Below are 6,999 nucleotides of genomic sequence, written 5' to 3'. Positions count from 1 at the left end.
TTTGTCAACTTCAGTAAAATGAAAAAGGTGAATCAAAAATGTGTATACACAAGAAAATCGACTTTATACCTAAATATGAGATTGTGAAATTCTTCCAAATGCACTGGCGTTATGGATTTATGTCAACTTCAGTAAGATGAGAAAGGTTAATTAACTTAAATATGTGAAGTTAATGATCTGAAGCAACTCCATGTCGATTGCTAAATGCGTATATAGAAGAAAATCGACTTTATACCTAAATATAAAATTGTGAAATTCTTCCAAACGCACTGCCGATATGGTTTTATGTCAACTTCAGTGAGATGAAGAAGGTTAATTAACTTAAATATGTGAAGTTAATGATCTGAAGCAACTCCATGTCGATTGCTAAATGCGTATATACAAGAAAATCGACTTTATGCCTGAATATAAGATTGTCGAATTCTTGCAAATGCACTGCCGTTATGGCTTTTTGTCAACTTCAGTAAAATGAAAAAGGTGAATCAAAAATGTGTATACACAAGAAAATCGACTATATACCTAAATATAAGATTGTGAAATTCTTCCAAATGCACTGCCGTTATGGCTTTATATCCACTTCAGTAAGATGAGGAAGGTTAATTAACTTAAATATGTGAAGTTAATGATTTGAAGCAACTCCATGTCGATTGCTAAATGCGTATATACAAGAAAATCGAATTTATACCTAAATATAAGATTTTGGGTTTCTTGCAAATGCACTGACGTTATAGTCATGTCAACTTCAGTAAGATGAGAAAGGTTAATTAACTTAACTATGTGAAGTTAATGATCTGAAGCAACTCCATGTCGATTGCTAAATGCGTATATACAAGAAAATCGACTTTATACCTAAATATAAGATTGTGAAATTCTTCCAAATGCACTGCCGTTATGGCTTTTTATGTCAACTTCAGTAAAGATGAAGAAGGTTAATTAACTTAAATATGTGAAGTTAATGATTTGAATGCAACTCAATATACCTAAATAAGATTTTGGATTTCTTGCAAATGCAATTGCTAAATGCAAAAATGTGTATATACAAGAAAATCGACTTTATACCTAAATATAAGATTGTGAAATTCTTCCAAATGCACTGCAGTTATGGTTTTATGTCAACTTCAGTAAGATGCAGGAAGTTAGTTAACTTAATTATGTGCACTTAATGATTTGGAGCAACTCAATGTATATTGCTAAATGCGTATATACAAGAAAATCGAATTTATACCTAAATATAAGATTGTGAAATTCTTCCAAATGCACTGCCGTTATGGCTTTTTGTCAACTTCAGTAAGATGAAGAAGGTTAATTAACTTAAATATGTGAAGTTAATGATTTGAGCAACTCAATGTCGATTGCTAAATGCGTATATACAAGAAAATCGACTTTATACCTAAATACAAGATTGTGAAATTCTTCCAAATGCACTGGCGTTATGGATTTATGTCAACTTCAGTAAGATGAAGAAGGTTAATTAACTTAAATATGTGAAGTTAATGATTTGAAGCAACTCCATGTCGATTGCTAAATGCGTATATACAAGAAAATCGACTTTATACCTAAATATAAGATTTTGGAATTCTTCCAAATGCACTGCCGTTATGGCTTTATGTCACTTTCAGAAAGATAAATTGCTAAATGCGTATATACAAGAAAATCGACTTTATACCTGAATATAAGATTGAAATTCTTCCAAATGCACTGCCGTTATGGCTTTATGTCAACTTTAGTAAGATGAAGAAGGTTAATTAACTTAAATATGTGAAGTTAATGATTTGAAGCAACTCCATGTCGATTGCTAAATGCGTATATACAAGAAAATCGAATTTATATCTAAATATGAGGTTATGAAATTCTTCCAAATGCACTGCCGTTATGGCTTTATGTCAACTTCGGTAAGATGGAGAAAGTCAATTAACTTAAATATGTGAAGTTAATGATTTGAAGCAACTCCATGCCAATTGCTAAATGCGTATATACAAGAAAATCGACTTTATACCTAAATGTGAGATTGGGAAACTCTTCCAAATGCACTGGCGTTATGGCTTTATGTCAACTTCAGTAAGACGAAGAAAGTTAATTAACTTAAATATGTGAAGTTAATGATTAATTGCTAAATGTGTATATACAAGAAAATCGACTTTATACCTAAATATAAGATTGTGGCATTCTTCCAAATGCACTGCCGTTATGGCTTTTTTTATGTCAACTTCAGTTAATTAAATATGAAAATGTTAATTAAAAAAATATATACAAGAAAATCGACTTTTTATACTAAATCCAAATAATGGATTTATGTCAACTTCAGTAAAATGAAGAAGGTTAATTAACTTAAATATGTGAAGTTAGATGATTTGAAGCAACTCCATGGATTGCTAAATTTCAAGAAATCAAAACTGCAGTTATGGATTTTGTCAACTTCAATAAAATGCTAAATGGTATATCAAAAATGTGTATATACAAGAAAATCGACTTTATACCTAAATATAAGATTGTGAAATTCTTCCAAATGCACTGCCGTTATGGATTTATGTCAACTTCAGTAAGATGAAGAAGGTTAATTAACTTAAATATGTGAAGTTAATGATTTGAAGCAACTCCATGTCGATTGCTAAATGCGTATATACAAGAAAATCGAATTTATACCTAAATATAAGATTGTGAAATTCTTCCAAATGCACTGCCGTTATGGCTTTATGTCAACTTCAGTAAAATTAAGAAAGTTAATTAACTTAAATATGTGAAGTTAATGATCTGAAGCAACTCCATGTCGATTGCTAAATGCGTATATACAAGAAAATCGAATTTATACCTAAATATAAGATTGTGAAATTCTTCCAAATGCACTGCAGTTATGTTTTTATGTCAACTTCAGTAAGATGAAGAAAGTTATTTAACTTAAATATGTGAAGTTAATATTCTGAAGCAACTCCATGCCAATTGCTAAATGCGTATATACAAGAAAATCGACTTTATACCTGAATATAAGATTGTGGAATTCTTCCAAATGCACTGCCGTTATGGTTTTATGTCAACTTCAGTAAGATGAAGAAGGTTAATTAACTTAAATATGTGAAGTTAATGATTTGAAGCAACTCAATATCGATTGCTAAATGCGTATATACAAGAAAATCGACCTTATACCTAAATATAAGATTGTGAAATTCTTCCAAATGCACTGCAGTTATGGTTTTATGTCAACTTCAGTAAGATGAAGAAGGTTAATTAACTTAAATATGTGAAGTTAATGATTTGAAGCAACTCAATATGTCAAATCAGTATTGACTGCTAAATGCGTATATACAAGAAAATCGACTTTATACCTAAATATAAGATTTTGAAATTCTTCCAAATGCACTGGCGTTATGGATTTATGTCAACTTCAGTAAGATGAGGAAGGTAAATTAACTTAAATATGTGAAGTTAATGATCTGAAGCAACTCCATGTCGATTGCTAAATGCGTATATACAAGAAAATCGACTTTATACCTAAATATAAGATTGTGAAATTCTTCCAAATGCACTGCCGTTATGGCTTTACGTAAACCTCAGTAAGATGAAAAGGTTAATTAACTTAAATATGTGAAGTTAATGATTTGAAGTAACTCAAATCGATTGCTAAATGTATATATACAAGAAAATCGACTTAATACCTGAATATAAGATTGTTGAATTCTTCCAAATGCACTGCGTTATGGATTTATGTCAACTTCAGTAAGATGAAGAAGGTTAATTAACTTAAATATGTGAAGTTAATGATTTGAAGCAACTCCATGTCGATTGCTAAATGCGTATATACAAGAAAATCGACTTTATACCTAAATATAAGATTGTGAAATTCTTCCAAATGCACTGCCGTTATGGCTTTTTGTCAAGTTCAGTAAGATGAAGAAGGTTAATTAACTTAAATATATGAAGTTATTGATTTGGAGCAACTCCATGTCAATTGCTAAATGCGTATATAAAAGAAAATCGACTTTATACCTAAATATAAGGTTGCGGAATTCTTCCAAATGCACTGCCGTTATGGCTTTATGTCAACTTCAGTAAGATGAAGCTAAATGCGTATATACAAGAAAATCGACTTTATACCTAAATATAAGATTGTGAAATTCTTCCAAATGCACTGCCGTTATGGATTTATGTCAACTTCAGTAAGATGAAGAAGGTTAATTAACTTAAATATGTGAAGTTAATGATTTGAAGCAACTCCATGTCGATTGCTAAATGCGTATATACAAGAAAATCGACTTTATACCTGAATATAAGATTGTCGAATTCTTCCAAATGCACTGCCGTTATGGTTTTATGTCAACTTCAGTAAGATGAAGAAGGTTAATTAACTTAAATATGTGAAGTTAATGATTTGGAGCAACTCAATGTCGATTGCTAAATGCGTATATAGAAATAAATCGACTTTATACCTAAATACAAAATTGAGAAATTCTTCCAAACGCACTGCCGATATGGATTTATGTCAACTTCAGTGAGATGAAGAAGGTTAATTAACATAAATAAGTGAAGTAAATGATTTGAAGCAACTCAATGTCGATTGCTAAATGCGTATATACAAGAAAATCGACTTTATACCTAAATATAAGATTTTGCAATTCTTCCAAATGCACTGCCGTTATGGCTTTATGTCAACTTCAGTAAGATGCAAGAAAGGTTAATTAACTTAAATATGTGAAGTTAATGATTTGGAGCAACTCCATGTCGATTGCTAAATGCGTATATACAAGAAAATCGACTTTATACCTGAATATAAGATTGTCGAATTCTTCCAAATGCACTGCCGTTATGGTTTTATGTCAACTTCGATAAGAAGAAGAAGGCTAATTAACTTAAATATTTGATGTTAATGATTTGAAGAAACTCAACACCGACTGCTAAATGCGTATATACAAGAAAATCGGCTTTATATCTAAATATAAGGTTTTGGAATTCTTCCAAATGCACTGCCGTTATGGCTTTATGTCAACTTCAGTAAGATGAAAAGGTTAATTAAAAAATGCTAAGAAAATCGACTTTATACCTAAATATAAGATTGTGGAAATTCTTCCAAATGCACTGGCGTTATGGATTTATGTCAACTTCAGTAAGATGAAGAAGCTTAATTAACTCAAATATGTGAAGTTAATGATTTGGAGCAACTCCATGTCGATTGCTAAATGCGTATATACAAGAAAATCGACTTTATACCTAAATAAAGGGTGGAATTCTTCCAAATGCACTGCCGTTATCGTTTTATATCCACTTCAGTAAGATGAAGTTAATTAACTTAAATATGTGAAGTTAATGTGTTGAAGCAATGCAAAATCTATTGCTAAATGCGTATATACAAGAAAATCGACTTTATGCCTAAATATGCTAAATGCGTATATACAAGAAAATCGGTTTTATACCTAAATATAAGATTTTGGAATTCTTCCAAATGCACTGCGTTATGGATTTATGTCAACTTCAGTAAGATGAAGAAGGTTAATTAACTTAAATATGTGAAGCTAATGATTTGGAGCGACTCAATAAGTATTGCTAAATGCGTATATACAAGAAACTCGACTTTATACCTAAATATGAGATTGTGGAATTCTTCCAAATGCACTACAGTTAAGGCGTTAGGCCAACTTCAATAAGATGAAGGAAATGAGTTAACTAAATTATGTCAAGTTAATGATTTGAAGCAACTCCATGTCGATTGCTAAATGCGTATATACAAGAAAATCGAATTTATACCTAAATATAAGATTTTGCACTTCTTGCAAATGCACTGCCGTTATGGCTTTTTGTCAACTTCAGTAAAATGAAGAAGGTTAATTAACTTAAATATGTGAATTTAATGATTTTAAGCAACTCAATATCTATAACTAAATGTGTATATACAAGAAAAATGACTTTATACCTAAATATTAGATTGCGGAGTTCTTCCAAATGCACTGCCGTTATGGTTTTATGTCAACTTCAGTGAGATGAAGAAGGTTAATTAACTTAATGATTTAATGATTTGAACCAACTCAATATCGATTGTTAAATGCGTATATTCAAGAAAATCGACTCTATACCTAAATATGAGATTATGGAATTCATCCAAATGCACTGCAGTTATGGCTTTATGTCAACTTCAGTGAGATGAAAACGGTTAATCAAAAATGTGTATACACAAGAAAATCGACTTTATACCTAAATATGAGATTATGGAATTCATCCAAATGCACTGGCATTATGGATTTATGTCAACTTCAGTTAGATGAAGAAGGTTAATTAAGTTAAATATGTGAAGTTATTGATTTGGAGCAACTCCATGCCAATTGCTAAATGCGTATATACAAGAAAATCGACTTTATACCTAAATATAAGATTGTGAAATTCTTCCAAATGCACTGCAATTATGGCTTTATGTCAACTTCAGTAAAATTAAGAAAGTTAATTAACTTAAATATGTGAAGTTAATGATCTGAAGCAACTCCATGTCGATTGTTAAATGCGTATATTCAAGAAAATCGACTCTATACCTAAATATGAGATTATGGAAATCGTCCAAATGTACTGCAGTTATGGCTTTATGTCAACTTCAGTGAGATGAAAACGGTTAATCAAAAATGTGTATACACAAGAAAATCGACTTTATACCTAAATATGAGATTATGGAATTCATCCAAATGCACTGGCATTATGGATTTATGTCAACTTCAGTGAGATGAAGAAGGCTAATTAACTTAAATATGTGAAGTTAATAATCTGAAGCAACTCCATGTCGATTGCTAAATGCGTATATACAAGAAAATCGACTTTATACCTAAATATGAGATTGTGAAATTCTTCCAAATGCACTGCCGTTATGGCTTTATGTCAACTTCAGTAAAATGAAGAAAGTTAATTAACTTAAATATGTGAAGTTAATGATCTGAAGCAACTCCATGTCGATTGCTAAATGCGTATATACAAGAAAATCGAATTTATACCTAAATATAAGATTTTGCACTTCTTGCAAATGCACTGCCG

This window comes from Bactrocera neohumeralis, chromosome 4 (genome assembly GCF_024586455.1).
Source record: "Bactrocera neohumeralis isolate Rockhampton chromosome 4, APGP_CSIRO_Bneo_wtdbg2-racon-allhic-juicebox.fasta_v2, whole genome shotgun sequence".
Lineage (NCBI taxonomy): Eukaryota > Metazoa > Arthropoda > Insecta > Diptera > Tephritidae > Bactrocera > Bactrocera neohumeralis.
This window is presented reverse-complemented; position numbering follows the sequence as displayed.